The sequence below is a fragment of the Cebus imitator genome, unplaced genomic scaffold (assembly GCF_001604975.1).
Source record: "Cebus imitator isolate Cc_AM_T3 unplaced genomic scaffold, Cebus_imitator-1.0 Scaffold11, whole genome shotgun sequence".
In the NCBI taxonomy this organism is placed as follows: domain Eukaryota; kingdom Metazoa; phylum Chordata; class Mammalia; order Primates; family Cebidae; genus Cebus; species Cebus imitator.
This window is the reverse complement of record NW_016107326.1, coordinates 11,332,937-11,355,041: the sequence shown is the minus strand read 5'-3', so window position 1 is coordinate 11,355,041 and position 22,105 is coordinate 11,332,937. Positions and strand designations below refer to the sequence as shown.

The following is a 22,105-nucleotide window of genomic DNA, read 5'->3' as shown; positions in this document are numbered from 1 at the left end:
TTTTTTTTTTTTTTTGAACAATGCTCCTGGCCACTCAGAACCCATGAGTTCAACACCAAAGGCATCAACGTGGTCTCCTTGCCCCCAGACATAGCATCTCTAATTCAACCTCAAGATCAGGGAGTCATAAAGACCTGTAAGGCTCATACATGTGGTTCTGTGTGGAAAGGATTGTCAATGCTAGGGAAGAGAACCCTGATAAAGAAAAAATTATTAAAGTCTGGAAGGATTGCACCATTAAAAATGCCATCATTGTTATAGAAAAAAATGTAAAAGTCACAAAGTCTGAAACAACAAATTCCTGCTAGAGAAAACCATGTCTGGATACTGCCCATAACTTCACAGGATTTATAGAGACAATCAAGAAAATCACAAAGAGAATGTGGATATGGCAAAAGATGGTGGAAGGCAAAGCACTTCGAGATATGAATCTTGGAGAAGTTCAAGAGATAATAGGCACCATACTAGAGGAAATCACAGAAGTCAACTTGATGGAGATGAGCAGTGCCAGAAAACAAATTGACAGTAGACAATCCATCAGAAGGGTTCTGATTATTCAAGACTGCTTTTGACTTCTTTTATGACATGACCCTTCTATGATATGGGCATTGAAACTAAAGCAAACAGTAGAAGGATTGGTACTATATAGGAACTCTTTCAGAGAAATAAGACAAAAAAGAATTACAATGTATTTCATAAAGTTACACCAAGTATGCCTGCCTCTCCTTCTTACCTCCCCTTCCACTTTCTCACCTCTTCCACCTCTGCTACACTTGAGCCAGCAAGACCAACCCTGCCTCTCCCTTCTCCTCTTCAGCCTACTCAACATGATGATGAAGAGGATGAAAACCTTTATGATAGTCCATTCACACTTAATAGTAAATATATTTTCTCTTCCTTATTATTTTCTTAGTAACATTTTCTTTTCTCTAGCTTACCTAATTTTAAGAAAACAGTGAGAACACATGGACACAGGGAGGGGAGCACTACACACTGGGGTCTGTTGGGGGGAAATAGGGGAGGGACAGCAGGGGGTGGGGAGTTGGGGAGAGATAGCATGGGGAGAAATGCCAGATATAGCTGAAGGGGAGGAAGGCAGCAAATCACACTGTCATGTTTGTACCTATGCAACAATCTTGCATGTTCTTCACATGTACCCCCAAACCTAAAATGCAATAAAAAAACTGTATGTAATAAATATAATATACAAATTACATATTAATCAGCTATCTATGTTATTAGTAAGACTTTCAGTCAAGAGCAGTCTGTTAATAAGTTTTGGGGGAGTCAAAGGCGATACATGAATTTTTTTACTATGCAGGGAGTCAGTGCCACAAATCCCATGTTGTTTAAATGGTCAACTGTAACTGAATTTGGCCAATGACCTTGGAAGCAAGAACTTCCAAGGTCATCTGAAGACCTTGAGCCTCCCAGTGAGAACTCAACCCACTCAACACATTTATTTTAGCCTTTTGATACCCCGAGCTGAGAGCAATATCATGCCATACCTGTTTTAAAATGATACGTTGTGGTAATTTTTTACACAGAAATAGATAACTAATATAGAAATAGTATAAAAATTGAGAATCATGACAATAGACAAAGGAGATTGGTTCCAGCATGTAGTGAATAAGTGTTTCTGCTTGCTCCCCATTCATTTCTCCTTTTTTTAAATGGTTATCCTTGGACATCTGCCTTTCCTCCTCTGTTAGTCTGATTGGTATGGGGTTGTCCCCCCAAGCCCCGCCTTCATCTCCACAAGTGGGCATATGACCCAGGTTCAGCAAAAAAGCCTCCATTTTGAAGTTTTCTTTGGAACTACTGGGAAAGAGAAGATCATTCAAAGGATGAAAGCCCATCCTGGAATAAATCTAGCATGGGAAAGTAGAGACTTAAGATATGGAGAGTGTCCTAATCCTGATGATATGGTTTGCCCCAATATCCAATCATACCAAAAAGTAGAATCCCATTACTATTCAGTTATGTAAACCAAAACATTTTCCTTTTTGCTTAAGTCAATTCTGAGATATCACTTGCAAGCCAAAGAAGTCTGGAAGAAAGAATAGCATATAACATTGTAGCTCGAAAAAAGTAAACCCTACATTTTCTAGTGTACAAGTATCTGAAAGAACAATATAAACCACCTTTCAATATTAAAGATAAACACTATGACTTCTGTTATATGGAAGACTATAATATTTAAACATCACTTCCTCAGGGAAGCCTTAGCTGATGCTTTCATTGGCTCAGGTATGCCTTTTATAGTCTCTCTTGGCACTTACACTTTCCCCTCCAGAGCACAATGCATTTATAATCAAATATTTATTTATGTAATTGCCTATTTGATGTCTTTCTTTCTTAGGCAGTCCCATGGGGACAAGCACTGTGGCTTAGCACTGTATCCCTGGGGCTGCCACAAAATAGGTGTCCAATTGTATTGCTGGTTGAATGAATGATTCCAAGTACCCTAGCATGACTAAAGTTCATAAAGGAATAATACTTTTGGCCTATTTGAAAGAATTCATGTATCATGTATGTGCTTGAAGTATAAATCCAGTTGCTTTTACTATAAGTAAATTTGATTTTATCACCATTCTTAAGATAATCTAACACCAATTAGCTTCAAATTTCCTTCCATAAATTCAAGCGAAAGTAAGAGCTAACACGTGTGAATCAGTTCACAAATTAGAACATGCTTTTCATATACATTAGCTTTCTTAATCCCTGCAAGAATCCTGGGACTGAAGAACCAAGGCTCAAGTAGGTGCATTGTCCAGGGTCCCACACACAGGATGAGGTGGCACCAGGACTAGACTAAATCTAGTGCATTTCTCCTGAAGGTAATGAGCATCCAAGTCCATACTGACAAATTCTTCCTCTTTCTTAACCAAGGCATTAGTCATTTTGACATTATTTTAAGCTCTATGTATGTATAATAAATCATGTGACAAAAAGCTGAATATGAAGAATACCCTGGAATTCAGTTATTCTAAAGGATAACATTAAATTTTATATTTTAGCCAGATGAGTAAAGCACTCAAGTGTGAGTATGTGTGTTGGGGGGTACAAGGGTATATTGCCTTAAAGTGGGAGAAAAAGTCTTTTTACTTGCTGGAACCACTCAGAATTTCCCACTTACATCTAGTCTAGCCCTAATAAACAATTTGATAAGTTTGATTTTGTTTTGCTTTTATAAAAACTATTATGCTTATCTGCTATAGTATGACAAAAGTAAGTTACTCTTTAGAAAGGAATTACTTTTGGGTAACAAGTTATTGTTTCATGAAAGATTCATGATTAAAAAAATCTTTATGGAAGTGAGGCCTGTTTTCTTCCTTTTATAATTGTCATAATCCACCAGAAATAATATATAATTCTGTGTAACTCTATGGCTGTCTCACAGATGGATGGTATAATATGCCTCTGTTTCTTCAGCCCTAACACTGATCCCCTACTTCTGTTTCTCCACTCATTCAAAGTCCCTGTAATTGTCACTTGGTAATGTATACAAGCATGCATGGACAGAGAGGTAACAGGGCATGCTCAAGTTTTCCTGCCAGTGATGTGCATTGCCTTATGTCATAAACAGTAAATCCTTTATGCTGAAAGCCTGTTCATTTTCACACCATTCGCTTGTCTGCTAACAGTTGTCCAGATTTTTTAATTCGACCTCTTACACTAATCCTGCAACTGCTGGTCCCAGACAGGTGCAGGGATCAGACTGGCTCAGTTAAGTAAAACATCTGGCCTGAAAATGATAATAGGCTCATTTTACTCCCTCCAGCTATAGGAAGAATGTGGAGTTTTCAAATGTTAAAACACACAATTAGGCTTTAATATTCACTTAAACATACAGATCCCAAGACCCACCACCACATGCATACATGTGCACATTCACACACACACATACTAACATACACACATGATAAGTAACTTTTCACTATTCCTTTTGTAAAACAAGACCTCTAAAGAGCAAGAGCCTAGGAAACATAAGGATCCAATTCTGGCAATCGCCTTGTTTCTGGGTTTCCACAGGTATTGGTGGTGGAGCTCTCAGGCCTAAAGGGAACTTTTTGCAGGAAGCACATCACCAGCTTCAATGACATTCTCAGGCTTTATGACTTTATGAGTTTAAAGCAAATTATACACAATTCAAGATGAGAAAGATGATACCTGGGGATGGGATTACTTGGTGGAAGGCCTTTAGCCTCATCTGTCCCTTTTAGAATCTAGTCATAGACAGGGATTTAATATGGTAAACTATCGACATTTATGAGTCCTCCCAGCTCTAAATATGTGGTGATTTTATGATACCCACATATGTGTGGTGGCAGACATGCTGTCCAGTTCTCAAAAGGAAAATATAAGTATTACAAGGATTCTTGATTTTCAACAAAGCTGAGATACTCCCCAGAAAACCCACTATCAGTTGGCATCCCCTAGTATACTTTTAGGAGTTGAAGACAATTTCTGCATTCATGGTCAGAGCCACTCATCAGAATTTTTCCCTCTGTTATTGCCTAGTGAAGAATATTGCTTGTATAAACCCAGGTCAGCTAAGTTTAATGAGGCTCAACTATCAGAGAGATGTTGGATGAGGAACTAAAACAAAAGCCTTGACCAGCAGTAAAAGCTGAAAAAGTTAATTTGCTTAGGGCTGGTGATATTGTTTGACTGTGTCCCCACCCAAATCTCAAATTTCATCTTGCATTGTAGTTCATGTGTCATGGGAGGGACCTGGAGGGAAGTAATTGAATCATGGAGCTAATTAACCTTATGCTGTTCTTAATGATACTGAATGAGTTCTGATGGCTTTATGAGAGGCTTTCCCCTTCTTTGCTCTCATTCTTCTCCTTTCTGCTGCCATGTAAAGAAGGATGTGTTTGCTTCCCTTTCCACGATGATTGTAAGTTTCCTAAGGCCTCCCTAGCCCTGTGGAACTGTGAGTCAATTGCACCTCTTTCCTTCATAAATTACCCAGTCTCAGGTATGTCTTTATTAGCAGCATGAGAATGGACTAACACAGCTGGCCTTCCTGCCGCCAAGAACTGGTACATAATGGTGAGGCCTAGTGCAAAATTAAAATGCAAGAACTCTTGCTCAAAAGTTATTAAGGATTTCAAAGTAGCAATAGCAGAACACGAAACCAACCATGAGGCTATTCTAAACACAGGGTCCTGTCAGACTGCACAGGTCACATGACTATGAAAACAGCCTTGTGCTACCTACAATCTCACAGCACAGCATAGCTGTGAGATTGTATGCACTTTGAGGCAATGAGAGTGACTTGTTCATCCTTGGAGCCTCAATGTTACTAAGCACAGTGCTTGCCCCATTCTCATTCTTTGTAAATAAATGGTGGATTAGATATTAATAAGGAGTTTGGATTTTATTTGTTAAGTAGTTGGACAGTGATTCTGGAGGGCATATAGAAACTTTGTAATAGTCAATGGCAGTGAATCTCAGAGTGTGGCCCTTGAACCAGTAACCCTGTCATCACCTAAGAATTTGATAGAAATATAAATTAACTGGTCTTACTCAGACCTACAGAATCAGAAATTCTGCAGATAAGACCCAAAAATCTGTTTTGACAAATCCTTGAGGTGATTCTGATCATACCAGAGTTTGAGAACCAAGTGATCAAGTACTAGATAAAGGGCCCCTTTAATAGTTTGGTGGTTGGAGGACTGGGAGAGAGAGAAAAGATGCAGAAAGTACCCAATGAATATGTAAAATTATTTGTTAATAAAAAATAAAATATTGAAAAAATTTTAAAAAGACATAATTGGCAGATGTAATAATGAATTATTTGTGAGAAAAAGAGAGTCTAGGATAATTCTCACATTTTTGGCTGCAGTGACTATTTCATTATGCCACTTTTATCTCAGTGGTAACTCACTGAGATAAAAGGAGGGGGGTCATATCTCAGGAAATAAGAAGGACTCAGTTTTAGTATAAATAAAAACATAAACAAGATCTCTAACTCTCCATTTACACCTTTTTCTTTCTTTCAGCTGTTTAGAATCTTTTAATGATAAATTCTTAAAATATTGTGAAAGTGTTTATATTTTGCCTGGTCAGTTAGATGTAACAAGATTGGTGCTACCCCAACCTATGCATATACCTTCTTTACATTTGAAATACTTAATCCATCAACCACAAAGCAAAATTAAAAACCTAGAGTGATAGGTAGTGGGAAAGGGTGATTGGAATAAACTGTAACTGCTAGAGGGCTAAAAAGAGAAAACGCGAGATTGGGCTGAGGTATGAGTGAAAAGGAACTCTCTTGGCTATTCCTATTATATTACTTACATATTACATACCTTATATAATATTCATAACATAAATAATAAAAGTAAAATAACAGAAAATATTTGCTAAATGTGTATCCAACATACAATTTGCATCTATAATATATAAAGAACATTCTACATAAAATAAGATAACCCAATTCAAAAAGTAAGTGAAAAATACTTCATTAAAGAAGAGATACAGATAACATATAAAAACATGAAAAGATGTCCATCATCATCAGTTAACAAGAAAATGTAATTAAAATGCAGATATTACTACATACCTATCAAAATGCTGATGCAGAACAACTGTAACTCTTATAATTGCTGGTGGGAATGCAAAATTGTACAACTGTTTTGGAAAATTTGTAAGTTTTTATAAACACACACTGATCATACAACCTATAAATCTCACTCCTAGGTCTTAGCCAAGAAAAATGGAAACAATGTACTTGCAAAGACCTGTTTGTGACTATTTGTAACATCTTCTTCATCATTACCCAAAGCTGCAAACAATGCAATGCCCATCAACTGCTGAATGGATGAACAAATTGTGGTAAACCCATACAATAAAATACAACTCAGCAATATACAGGAAAAACCCTACTGATATATATAGCAACAAGGATGACTAACAAAAGCCTCTTGCACTAACAAAAGTCTGCTCTCCTTAGCCAAAAGACAAGGAAAGGAGGAGCCTAGCAAGACAGAAAGCTTTTAGACAATATTCTACTCTAGCCAAATACCACATTAAGACCTTGGTTCCATCTCCATCCATGCTAGCAAAGGCTGAATAAAGAGCCTAGACTTCCATCCCAAGCAGATTATAAAGAGATGCCCAACACACTGCTAGGGTGGTGGCAGAGGAGGCCACCCTAAGACTAAAAGTGTCACCCCCACCATACTGTAATGACACCCTGGCCTATGCTGTTAATAGCTCCAGCCCCACCAAGCCGTAATGAGGTATTCCTCCTTTTCCCTGCAGGAATGTCATCAGAGATGACCTGGTGGAGAGTTGGGACTTCACCATTATCCAGTGATTAAGCCACTGTCCACATGAAATCAGTCAAGACCATAGGGAGAGCCAGAACTCCTACGCCCACGCAGCAGCAATGAGGAGACTCCATTAGAGGCTAAGAAGCCTGAAATTAACAAGGTTGTGAGACTCTATTCCTCTGGCAGAACAGTGTCAGAGAAACCCAATTAAAGTAGAAATCTACACTCATAATACAATACAAAAATGTCCAGGTTTCAATTTGAAAAATCACTCTTCATACCAAGAACCAGAAATATATATCAATGAAATGATAAAAGACAATAAATAGATGCCAACACCAAGATGGCACACGTTAGAGTTATCTGGCAAAGATATTACAGAATCCATGATAAAAATGCTTCAACAAGCAATTATGAACATGCTTGCAACAAAAAATAGAAAGCCTTAGAAAAATAGAAGACATAAAAAAGAATACAATGGAAATTTTAGAACATAAAAATACAATAATTGAAATTAAAAAGCTCAGTAGTTAAACTCAGCAACAATAAAAAAGGTGGGAATATAGTAGATAATCAGTGATCCAAAATTTAAAACAATGGAAATTTCCTAATCTGAGCAATGAAATAGACTGAAATAAAAAGATGAATAGAGCCTGAAAGACATTTAGGACTAAAGCAAAAGATCTAATGTTTAAGTCATCAGAATACTAAAATAGGAGAAGAAAGAGGGTGAGGCTGAAAAAGTATTTAAAGAAATAATGGCTGAAACTTCCAAAATTTGCCAAGTGACATAAACCTACAGGTTCAAGAAGCAGAGTAAGCCTCAAATAGGAAAAATTCAAAAAATACATACCAGGACATATCACAGGTAAACTTTGAAAAAGAAATACAAATTAAAAATTTTAAATTTGAAGTAGACCTAAAAAAAAAAAAAATCTTACATCTAGGAAAAATGAACCAAATGATAGCAGTTTCTCATCAGAAACCATGGCGGCTAGAAGGAAGTAGCATACTATTTTTCAAGTGCTAAAAGAAAAGAACTGTCAACACTGAATTAACCATCAACCAACAGGATCTAATAGACATTTAAAGAATACACCATCCAACAACAGAATACGTGTTACTTTTAAGTACCTATAGAACATGTATCAAGAGACACCATATCCTGGGCCACAAACTTTAACATTTAAAATAATTGAAATCATATGTACTGTGTTCTCTGATTATAATGGAACCAAATTAGGATCAATAACAGAAAGATAACAGAGAACTACTCTCAAAACTAAACAACACGCTTTTAAATAATCCATGAGTCAAAGAGAAAGTCTAGAGGGAAATTTTAAAAATATACCGAATTGAATAAAAAATGACAATTCGATCTATCAAAATGTTGAAACACATCTAACACAGTACCGAGAGGCACATTATAGAACCAGATATACACAGTGGGAAAAAGAAAACTTTCAGATCAATAATCTAATCTCCTACCTAAAGAGCCTAAAAGAGCAAACTAAACCCAAAGCAAATAGTATGAAGTAGGTAATTTAAATAAGAGCAGACATCAACTGAGAACAGAAAAACTATAGCGCAAACCAACAATATAAAGGGCCAATTCTTTAACAAGATTGATAAAACTGAAAAATATCTAAAGAAACTGACAAAGAATAAATGAGAGACGATGCAAATTACCTTATCAAACATGCAGCAGGGAGGTTATTACAGATTCTGCAGACATAAAAAGGATAATAAAGGAAAATTACAAATAACTGCAGAAATAAATTTGACAATGTAAACAAAATGGAACCCTTTCTCAAAAAACACAAAACACCATGACTCATTCATTATTAAATAGATAATTCAAATAGCCTTAAAATTATTAAGGAAATTTAATTTGTATTTCAAAAACTCTCAAAAAAGGAATCTCTAGGCCCAGATAGTTTCACTGAAGAAATCTACTAAGCATTTAAAGAAGTGACACAAATTCTACAGACTCTTTTCTATGACATAGAGGCAAACACTTGCCAACTCATTTTATAAAGCTACTATTATCCTGACACCAAAAACAAACAAGGGCAGTGCAACAAGAGAAAACCACAGATTATTATCTCTCATGATCATATATTCAAAAATTATGTTTTAAAATAAACAAATGTAATTCAAAAGTATTCATCATGACAAAGTAGAATTTATTCCAGACTTATTCAATATTAAAAAATAAGCAAAATAATCCACCATATTAAAAAGCTAAAGAAAAAATCACATAATCATGTCAATTAATATGGAAAAAAGTATTAACAAAGTTTAACACCCATTTACGATAAAAATTCTCAGAAGAAAATGAGCAAAAGGGAACTTCTACAGCTTGATTAAGAGAATTTACAAAACAAGTGGGGAAAACTTGCAGCTAACATTATGCTTACTGGTGAAAGACTGAATGCTTTCCTTACAAGATGGGGACAAGGCAAGGACGTTCACTCTCACCCCTCCTATTAGCACAGTGCTGAAAGCTCTAGCCAATTCTGTTAACACATGAAAGAAAAAAAAAAAGACATAAAAGATTGAAAAGGAAGAAACAAAACTATCCATATTTGCAAAATGACATGATTATCTGTGAACAAAATTCTAAGGAATATCCAAAATTTCCTTGAATTAATAAGTGTGTTCAGTAAGTTCACAAGATAAACATACTAAAGTCAATTTTATTTCTATATACTGGCAAGAAACATGTGGACTGGATGAATCTCTAGAGAATTATGCAAAGTGAAAAAAAGCCAATCCCCAAAGAATACATGTTATATGATTACATTTACATAATATGTATTTATTTAACTTCAAGTTCTGAGATATATGCTGAAATTGCAGGTTTGTTACATAGGTATACATGTGCCATGGTAGTTTGCTGCACATATCAAACCATCATCTAGGTTATAAGCTCCACATGCATTCAGTATTTGTCCTAATGCTCTCCTGCCCCTTTTCGCCAACCCCTGACAGGCCCCAGTGTGTGATGTTTCCCTCCCTGTGTCCATGAGTTCTCATTGTTTAGATATCACTTATGAGTGAGAAAATGCAGTGTTTTCTTTTCTGTTCCTGTGTTAGTTTGGTGAGGACGATGGTTTCCAGCCTCATCCATGTTCCTGCAAGGACATGAGCTCATTCTTTTTTATGGCTGCATAGTATTCCATGGTGTATATGTACCACATTTTTAAAATTCAGTCTATCATTGATGGGCATTTGGGTTGGTTCCAAGTCTTTGCTATTTATGCACACATATGTTTATTATGAAATAGTGCTGCAATAAACATATGTGTGCATGTATCTTTATAGTAGAATGATTTACAGTCCTTTGGGTACATACTCAGAAATGGGATTACTGGGTCAAATTTTATTTCTGGTTCTAGATCCTTGAGGAATCACCATACTGTCTTCCACAATGGTTGAACTAATTTACACTCCCACAAACAGTGTAAAATGTTTCTATTTCTCCACATCTTCGCCAGCATCTGTTGTTTCCAGACTTTTTAATGATCGCCTTTAGATGACTATTACAGAAATGGAGAACAGATTATTGGTTGCCAGATGTTAAGGAGGGGTTGGGACTTGAGGGAAGTGATTGTGGCTGTAAAAAGGCAATAAGAGGGATCCTTGTGGTGATGAAAATGTTCTCTATCTTGACTGTATCAATTTAAATATCATGGTTGGAATATTGTACAACAGTTTTGCGAGATGTTACAATTGTGGGGAACTGTGCAAAGGATATATGGGTTTCTATCACTTCTTACATGTGAATCTACAATTATATCAAGACCATTTTTAAAAAATGAAATATTATGCTCAGTGAAAGAAACCAAACACTAAAAGCTACATATTGTATGCTTTCATTTATATGATGAGATCAGTTGTTTCCAGGGGCTCAGGTTGTAGAGAGAGGAAGTGACTGCAAAAAGGCAACAGTAAATTTGGGGAGCGATAAAACTAGATAACATTAGGTGATTATTACTGGACTAGGTACACATGTTTAAACTTACCAAACTACACATTAAAATAGGATTAATTTTACTCTATATAAATTATGCCTTAAAAAAATGCCTGGCTTTAAAGGATGAAAAAGCGAAATACACAATATTTTAAATAGTTTTACTTAATAGTAAGAAAAATTTGATTGAATTTGTTTATTTTTGAAAACTCTGGGTTTAATACTTTATTATACAGCACTTCAAAGGTCTTGTTCTATATTCAATGCATTTTATTTGATACTCTGGTGTTCACGATTGTCAGAATTTGTCAGACGTGAATAGAGTTGTCAGCCCTATTACTTTTCCCTTGTACTTGCATTATTAGCATCATCTTCACTCCACATTTTAATTAAGGGGTGGGGATCTTTTTAAGTATTTGTTTATTTTATTTAGTAACAATTCAATACTCTACACTGTAAATTCATTTAACTGAACTATAGCAAAATAACTTGCAAGATAATAATTTAATGAAGGAAGCTGTATTGCATTAACGCCAACCCTCTCATTGATGGAACTTTTGCCTTTCTCTCAGGATATGTTGCATACTTAATGTGAGAGTGTGTGTGTCATTTTGTATTTTAAATATTAGAAAGAATATTTCTTTCTTATTTTTAGGTGAAATGTTAATATAAATATAATATGCTCTTTCGATATCTCAATGGACTATCTTAAGGAGGTACATGTACCTCCTTACTGGAAACCATTAGATTTCTGTAAACTGTAAAAGAAAATAGATATGTCCCCCTCCACCAACAAATACTTATGATTTGCTAGAACATTGATCTAATAAGGTTATATTTTAAAGGGCAGGGCTTTTCCGTCTATGTTTGCTTTCAAAAGTTTATTTCTTTGAACATTTACCCTGGGGATCCAAGGTGTCTACATGGATAGATTACGAGTCCTTTTGGCATCTCTTTCAAAATGTAGTGACATCTATTCAGACTTATCACTTCCCCAGGCAGGAAAATATGACCTCACTCTTGGACAATTGCAATACCCTCCTGTATAGTATACCCGTATATATATTCTGTTCCACAGAATACGTTGAAGCTGTACAACATTGCCAGCCATGAAACAGCAGTAGAATCATAGAATTACCAAGCATTTAGAACTGGAACAAATCTTACAAGTCAGGAGTTTATTGTACTTTATCATTTTCCATGTCTTGATTTTAAATGATAATTTTGAGGTGAAAGGCCCTTGTTTAAGTGAAACCTCTCAGATAATCCAACCATTCAGCATTATGCACTTCTAAAATCTTGTATCACTCATGTCTATGGATTACAATGAGTCAAATATACAATTGTTTCTAACATTTATTTCCATGAAATCAGAATAGATGGATTTTTCTCTTTTGGCAAGTCAGAGGTTAAGAAAAAGAAAAAAGTGGGGGCAGGAAGATTCCAGCCTCTGAATGTTATGTCCTATTCTAAGTGGAGTGTTTCAATTGTGACACCCTGGGGAAAGCTGGTCTCCCACTTAGACAGTGTGAGGTGTCTTATGAACAGTGTAAAGAAAGCAGATGTATTGGCAAGGAAGCCTCTGCTTCTCTCAGCTGTGCTTTTACTTAAAAACAAGAGAGATGCCCCAGAAGCAACTGGCCTTTTCAATTTAATATAATATTTTTCACCTGTTAATTAATTTGCATGTTATGCATTTAAAAAAAATAGTTATTCATTGTGTTTTGTAAACAAAAAGGTGTTATTTCTATTGTTAGGCATTTTTTTCTCTTTCAGTATGTATTTACCTAATAAAAGATAAATTCCTTCTAAACTAAACAACAGCAATATAAAATGATCACATTTACATATGCACAACCAAGGCAATCCTCTAAATTTCATTTTACAAATATGGCATTCAAATTTTCTTGTTACACATAATTTTAATTACCTCATATTATAATTTGTACATAATTCAGTTTCATTTTTTAAGTTATATTATCCAACTATAAATTGTCATTTTTGATGACAACATGATATTCCATTGCATTAGCATTCAACATTTTGCCTAATAAACTCTTTATCTTAGGTATTTAAATTATATGTAGGATACTGGGTTGCCGTTTTTGTTTTGTTTTGTTTTTATTGTTGTTGTTGTTTGAGACACGATCTCAGTCTGTCACCCGGCTGGAGTGCAGTGGCATGATCACAGCTTACCACAGCCTCACCCTCTGGGACTCAGGTGTGTCCCAGACCCTGGGACTCCAGTGAGTCCCACAGACCCTCCCACTTCAGCCTCCTCAGTAGCTGGGACTGCAGATGTGTGCCATCATGCCTGGCTAATTTTTGTATTTTTTTCATAGAGACAGGGTCTGGCCATTTTGACCAGGCCGGTCTCAAACACCTGAGCTCAATTGATCTGCCTGGCTTGGCCTTTCAGAGTTCTTGTATTACAGGTGAAGGGCACTGGTTCTTAAATTTTAGTCAGCCCGGGTAACAAGAGTGAAACTCCGTCTCAAAAAAAAAAAAAAAAATTTTAGTGGGCTTCGGAATCACTTGAAGGACTAGTTAAAACACAGTGCTTTGCCCCACTTGTGCATGAACATGCTCTCTCTCTCTCCTGACTCGATAGAGCTGGCGTGAGACCAGAGAATTTTCATGTCTAAGAAGTTCCCAGAGGATGCAGGTGCTGCTGGTCGGTGAGGTATTACACTTTTAGAATAGCTGATCTAGGTTTCTCTGTTGTGAACTCACCTGCTCTTTATGAACGTTGTTGCTATTACCTATCTGGAAACTATTCCACACAAAACAAAAATTCTTATTTCATTTATCATATAAGGTGTTTTTAAATGCAAGAAGATAGGTCCTATATCATTAAATACTGGTCATATATTATTTCTTAAAGACTTCCTAAACCTTAAAATTATTCTAGGCTTTAATTTGGTTCTATTCATTGTAGTGAAATGGAAATTACAGGACATCAAAAGGCAGAAGCTGCCAGGTATATATGCCCCAAAAGGAAATCAATACATCAAAGAGATAACTGCACTCTCATGTTTATTGCAACACTATTCACAATAGCTGAGATTTGGAATTAACCTAAGTGTCGATCAACAGAAGAATGGATAAAGAAAACGTAGTACATACACACAATGGGGTACTATTCGGTCATGGAAAAGAATGAATCCTGTCACTTGCAACAACATGAATGGAAGTGGAGGACATTATATTAATTGAAATAAGCCAGGCACAGAAAGACAAACTTTGAATGTTCTCACTCATTTGTAGGAGCTAAAAATTAAAACAATTGAATTCATGGAGATATAGAGTAGAATGATAGTTAGTGGAGATACATAGGGTAGTGGGGGCAGTGGAGGGGATCAGGGATGATTAATGGGTACCAAAATGTAGGTAGATAGAATGAATAAGAACTAGTGTTTTATAGCATGGGTCACCTTATTGTAGCAACAATAAGGTGTACAGAAGGAGTACAACTGGAAGGTTTATAACACACAGAAATGATGAATGAGGTGATGGATATCCCATTTATCTTTATGTGATTATTATGCACTGTATGGCTATATCAAATTAACAACTAAAAAAGGCAAAAACCAGTAAACGGATTTCATAATCCCTTTGTTTTCTATAAAATACAATTACAGTCAACATAAAATTATTCCCTCATTGCTTCCTGCCCTCTGCTGAAGGTGGAATTCAATTTTCTGATCAGCTCTGGGATTCCCACTGTCATGGCTCTTCTGGAAATGAGAAAATCCAAAGAAATTCTGTGCAAATAGTCAAACATTATGAAGTGTATCTGGCAGTTGTCACAAAGGAGAGAGGTAGTTTAATTTCTTTTGTTACTGGCCCTTCAGGGCCTGCATTATGGGCTCTAGGTATCAGCCTAACCTAGTATTAAGGCATATAATTTTTTTTTTAATTCTATGAAGTGAACTATTCCACCCAAAACAAAAATTCTTATTTCATTCATCAAATAAAGTGTTTTGAAATGCATATCAAGAAGATAGGTCCTTACATACATTCCTTACATAGGAATGTAAGCCAGCATAATTTCTAAATGAATGGCAGTTTTTATCATGAAATTTATAACCATGACGTATTTTCTCCCTTGTTGAGGTATAGAGCCTGTCCTTTAAGAAAGAACTTCTTTGAATGGAGCTTTCTTCCCATAGAAAGAACAAATTATTGCTTGAGGATGTCAAAGAGTCTCTGATCATTAGGGTTTTTCTGTGGTTCCTCATTAAAAAGCTTATGAAAATTTTTCAGTAACATGTATTCGTTCAGTCATTCATTCGTTCAACACCTTGGCATGCCCTAGTGAAAAGAATCTGAGGTTTTTTTCATGTTTTTACTCCATGAATTAAGATATACAGTTATGGACATAATTATGATAGCTATGCTTCTTTGCATTTTTTCTAGAAAAATACCACATGTTGATATTTATCTTTCTTTGCCACGTAGATTATCCTTTGTAGTATCTGAATACATCTAGATATTACCCTCCTGAAACCTCAAATTTTAGTTTTCTTGCTCTAAATTAGGCTGGTAAATTTGTCCTCATCTTCAATAAATGTGCTAAATCCTTCCTTTAGAAGATTATCCTTCTAAAGTGTAAACAAATCCTTTTAAAAAAAATCTCAAATATTTTCCAGAATAAATCTAAGAATCCATTAAAGTTGTGCCTCAAAGAAGAAATAAAAATATTACTTGAGTCTACATATATTTCAGCTTCTTCTAAGGAACCCAACATCAACAAAGTTACATTTCTTTATTCTTTCCATTGCTAGTAGAGGTAACAAAATGAGTAATGATGCTTAAGATACTCCTCTGAGTATGCTTTGGTAAAACAACACAACCCACACCACACCCACATTTTGACTGGTGTGGATGACCTGCTTTCATGTCCCTTAATCAGGTCAATGCCCAGCTCCACCCATCTCTTTTTTCTCAGTAGAAAATGGGGTTCCTCAAGCCAACTGGTGATTATGTATACATTTATAGATTATGGATGCTGTATGTATCTTTGGCTGCTGTTGCTTCAGAAAGGCTGATTATAAGTGATGATAAAATATTAAAGTTAGGAGCAGGGCCAAGATGGCTGACTAGAAACAGTGGTGATTGAAGGCTCCCATTGAAAAGATCCAAAATAATGTGTGAATCCTGCATTGGCAACTGAGGAATCCAGGTTCTGTCATTAGGACTGACTAGGCAGCTGGCATGACCCACGGAGAGGAAGGAAGAGGGGTGTGGTGAGGTGGTTCACCTGAGAGTTACTTAGGGCAGGGGAGCCCCCACCCCCAGCCAAGGGAGGCAGTGAGTGAACATGCTACCCAGCATGGGAAATCATGCTTTTCCCATGGAACTGTGCAACCCAAGGATTGGAAGATCCCATTCATGAGCCCGCACCATGGGGCCTTGGGTCCCAACCAAATAGCCATGCAGATTTTCAACAGCCACCTGGCTAGAATTGGCCTAAGCCCCCCAGAGGGAGAGGCAGCCATTATCACAGCTATGTCTGCCTACTATCTAAGCCTTCTGAGCTCCTTGAGGCAGCAGCCAACACAGAGGCTGCAGGGCCTCCTTGCAGAAACTCCAACTCCAGCCAGGGGCTCAGGGACAGAACTCTGATCAACCTGGGCTTGAGCCACTAGGGTGAGGGGCGGTCATAGTCTCTGCAGACCAACAGACTTAGTCTTTCCTCCTTCTAGCTCTGAAAAATCAAGGCAGCCCAGATGAGTGGGTTTCCTCCTAGCTCAGCACAGCCCCTCCACCAAGAGAGAGTCAAAGTGCTTTGTTAAACAGGTCCTGTGTCCTGTGCCACCTAACTGGGTGAGACCCACACCCCCAACAGGGGTTGTCAGACATCCTATACAGGAGCATTCCTACTGGCATCAGGTCGGTGCCTCTCAAGGTCAGAGATCCCAGAGGAAGGAGCATACACCCATCTTTGCTGTTCTCCAGCCTCCTCAAGTGATATTTCCAGGCATGGGAGTAAATCAGATGAATAGAGACCAGCAAACTGCAGCAGACCTACAGAAGAGGGTCCTGACTATTGAAAGAAAACCAAACAGAAAGCAACAACAACAGCATCATCAACAACAAAAAAAGTCCCCACAAAAACCTCATCCAAGGGTAAGGAGCTTCAAAGATCAAAACTAAACAAACTCATAAGGATGTGAAAGAATCAATAAAAAAAAAAAAACACTGAAATCCAAAACACCAGAGTGACTCTTTTCCAAATGATTGCAACACCTCTTCAGCAAGGGCATAGAACTGGACAGAGGATGAGATGGACGAATTGAAAGAAGTAGTCTTCAAAAGGTGGGTCATAAACTTTGCTGAGGTAAAGGAGCAGGCTCTAACCCAACGCAAAGAAGCTAAGAACCTTGGTAAAAGGTTAGAAGAGCTGCTAACCGTAATAATCAGTTTAGAGAGAGACATAATCTGATGAAGCTGAAAAAGACAGCATGAGAACTTCGTGAAGCATACACAAGTATCAATAGCTGAATTGATCAAGCAGAAAAAAGAATACCAGATATGAAAGATTATCTTCCTGAAATAAGGTAGGCAGACAAGTTAAGAGAAAAAAGAATGGAAAAAAAATGAACAAAGCCTCCAGGAATTATGGAACTATGTAAAAAGACCAAACCTACAACTGATTGGAATACCTGAAAGAGACAGGGAGAATGGAATCAAGTCGGAAAACACTCTTCAGGATATTATCCAGGAGAACTTCCCCAGCTTAGCATGATAGACCAACGTTCAAATTCAGGAAATATAGAGAACCCACTAATATACTCCACAGGAAGATCAACCCCAAGACACATAACCATCAGATTATCCATGGTCAAAATGAAGGAGAAAATGTTAAGGCAGCTGGAGAGAAAGCCCAGGTCACCTACAAAGGGAAGTCCATCAGACTAACAGTAGATTTCTCAACAGAAACCTTACAAGCCAGAAGGAGTGGGAGCCAGTATTCAACATTCTAAAGGAAAAGAGTGTTCGATGCCAATTTTTATGTCCAGCCAAACTAAGTTTCACAAGTGAAGGACAAATAAATCCTTTTCAGACAAGCAAATGCTGAAGAAATTCATCACCATCAAACCTTCCTTACAAGGGCTTTTGAAGAAAGAAATAAATATGGAAAGGAAAAATCAGTACCAGCCACTACAAAAACACATGAAAATATAAGACCAATGACACCATGAAGAAATGGCATCAACTACTGTGCAAAATAACCAGCTAGCATCATGATGACAGAATCAAATTCAATAACAATATTAACATAACAATATTAACCTTAAATGTGAATTGGTTAACTGGCCAAATTAAAAGACACAGACTGGCAAATTGGATAAAGAGTCAAGACCCATTTATGTGCTGTATTCAGGAGACTCATCTCACATGCAAAGACACACAGAGGCTCCAAATAAAGAGATAGAGGAAATTTTACCAAGTAAATGGAAAGCAGAAAAAAGCAGGGGTTGCAATCCTGGTCTCTGACAAAACAGACTTTAAACTAACAAAGATCAAAAAAGACAAAGAAAGGTATTACACAATTATAAAGGGATCAATTCAACAAGAAGAGCTAACTATCCTAAGTATATATGCATGCAATACAGGGGAACCCAGATTCATAAAACAAGTTCTTAGAGACCTACAAAGAGACTTTAGACTCCCACACAATAATAGTGGGAGACTTTAATACCCCACTGTCAACATTAGACAGATCAACAAGACAGAAAATTAACAAGAATATTCAGGAATTGAATTCAGCCCTATTAGGTCAAGTGGACCTAATAGACATCTACAGACTCTCCACCCTCAAACAACAGAATATACATTCTTCTCAGTACCACATGGCACTTACTCTAAAATTGACCACATAACTGGAAGTAAAATACTCTTCAGCAAATGCAAAGGAATGGAAATCATAACAAAGAGTCTCCCAGAGCACAGTGCAATCAAATTAGAACTTAGGATTAAGAAACAAGCTCAAAACCACACAACTACATGGAAATTGAACAACCTGCTCCTGCTCCTGAATGACTCCTGGGTAAATAAAACTAAGACAGAAAGCAAGAAGATCTTTGAAACCAATGAGAAGAAAGAGACAATGTACCAGAATCTCTGGGACACATCTAAAGCAATGCTAAGAGGGAAATTTATAACATGAAATGCCCACATTAGAAAACTGGGATGATCTCAAATAGACATTCTGACATTGCAATGAAAAGAACTAGAGAAGCAAGAGCAAACAAACCCAAAAGCTATCAGGAGACAAGAAATAACTAAGATCAGGGTGAAACTGAAGGAGAGAGAGACATAAAAAAACCCTTCAAAAAATTAATGAATCCAGGAGACAGTTTTTTGAAAAAAATAATGAAATAGATAGACCACTAACTAGACAAATAAAAAAGAGAAGAGAAAAGAATCAAATAGACACAATAAAAAATGATAAAGGGGATATCACTGCTGACCCCACAGAAGTACTATACCATCAGATAATACTATAAACACCTCTATGCAAATAAACTAGAAAATCTAGAAGAAATGGATAAATTCCTGAACACATACTCTCTCTCAAGACTAAACCAGGAAGAAGTTGAATCCTTGAATAGACCAATAACAAGTTCTGAAATCGAGGCACTAATAAATAGCCTACTAACTAAAAAAAGCCCAAGACTAGATGGATTCACAGCCAAATTCTACCAGAGCTACAAAGAGGAGCTGGTACATTTCTTCAGAAACTATTCCAAGCAATTGAAAAGAAGGAGCTCCTCCTTAACTCATTTTATGAGGTCAGTATCATTGTGATACCAAAACTTGGCAGAGACATAACAAAAAAGAAAACTTCAGGCCAATATCCCTGATGAGCATCAATGTGAAAATCCTCAATAAAATACTGGCAAACTGAATCCAGCAGCATATCAAAAACCTTATCCACCGTGATCAAGTTGGCTTCATCCCTGGGATGCAAACTGGTCCAACATATGCGGATCAATAAAGCAATCCATCACATAAACATAACCAAAGACGAAAAACACATGATTATCTCAGTAGATGCAAACAAAGCCTTTGGTAAAATTCAACATCCTTTCATGTTAAAAGCTCTCAATAAACCAAGAATTGATGAAACATATCTCAAAATAATAAGAGCTATTTATGACAAATGCACAGCCAATATCATGCTGAATGGACAAAAGCTGGAAGCATTCCCTTTGAAAACCAGCACAAGACAGGGATGCCCTCTCTCACCACTCCTTTTCAACATAGTATTGGAAGTTCTGACCAGGGCAATTAGACAAGAGAAATAAATAAAGGGTATTCAAATAGGAAGAGAGGAAATCAAATTTTCTGTTTGCAGGCAATGTGATTCTGTATTTAGAAAACCCCATCGTCTCAGCATCAAAACTCTGTAAGCTGATGAGCAACTTCAACAAAGTCTCAGGATACAAAACCAATGCACAAAAATCACAAGCATTCTATACACCAACAATAGACAAGCGGAGAGCCAAATCATAAATGAACTCTCATTAACAATTGCTACAAAGAGAATAAAATACCTAGGAATACAGCTAACAAAGGATGCACTCTTCTTCAAGGAGAACTACAAACCACTTTCAAGAAAATAAGAGGACACAAACAAATGGAAAAACATTCTATTCCCATGGATAGGAAGAATTAATATCATAAAAATGGCTATACTGCCCAAAGTAACATTCTTTCAATGTTATTTCCATCAAACTACCATTGACATTCTTCACAGAATTTTAAAAGACTGCTTTAAAATTCATGTAGAACCAAAAAAAGAGCCTGCATAGCTAAGACAATCCTAAGCAAAAGGAACAAAGCTGGAGGCATCACGCTAACTGACTTCAAACTATAATACAAGACTATAGTAACCAAAACAGCATGGTACTGGTACCAAAATAAACATATAGACCAATAGAACAGAATAAAGACCTCAGAAATAAGACCACACATCTAAAGCTACCTGATCTTTGACAAACCTGACAAAAATAAGCAATGGAAAAAGGATTCCCTATTTAATAAATGGTTCTAGGAAAACTAGCTAGCATATACAGAAAACTGAAACTGGACCCATTCCTTACACTTTATACAAAAATTGACTCAAGATGGATTAAAGACTTAAATGTAAATCCCCAAACCATAAAAACCTAGACAATACCATTCAAGATGTAGGCATGGGCAAAGACATCATGACAAAAATGCCAAAAGTAATTGCAACAAAAGCTAAAATTAACAAATGGGACCAATTAAACTAAAAATCTTCTGCACAGCAAAATAAAATGTCATCAGAGTAAACAGGCAATCCAAAGAATGGGAGAAATTTTTGCAATGTACCCATTTGACAAAGGTCTAATAGCCAAAATGTACGAGGAACTTAAATTTACAAGAAAAGAAACAACCATCAAAAAGTGGGCAAAGTGTATGAACAGACACTTCTCAAAAGAAGACATTTATGTGGTCAACAAACATTTAAAAAAAGCTCAACATCACTAATTATTAGAGAAATGCAAATCAAAACCACAATGAGATACCATCTCATGCCAGTCAGAATGGCATTATTAAAAAGTCAAAAAACAGATGCTGGCAAGGCTGTGGAGAAATAGAAGTGTTTTTATACTGTTAGTAGGAATGTAAATTAGTTCAATCATTGTGGAAGACAGTGTGATGATTTCCCAAGGATCTAGAACCAGAAATATCATTTGACCCAGCAAATCCCATTATTGGGTACACACTCAAAGGAATATAAATCATTCTATTATAAAGATATGTTTACCTGTATGTTTATTGCAGCACTATTCACAATAGC

General features: G+C 36.5%; 1 long non-coding RNA gene across 1 annotated transcript in view; it reads left to right on the top strand.

Moving 5' to 3' along the window:
* Positions 1 to 14,364, top strand: part of LOC119466876 — a 19,211-nt gene extending 4,847 nt beyond the window's left edge. Inside the window, exons 2-3 of the long non-coding RNA XR_005195382.1 lie at positions 3,233 to 3,235; positions 14,264 to 14,364. This is a non-coding gene — a long non-coding RNA (uncharacterized LOC119466876). The remainder of the gene's footprint in view (positions 1 to 3,232; positions 3,236 to 14,263) is intronic.
* The last annotated feature ends 7,741 nt before the right edge of the window (positions 14,365 to 22,105 follow it).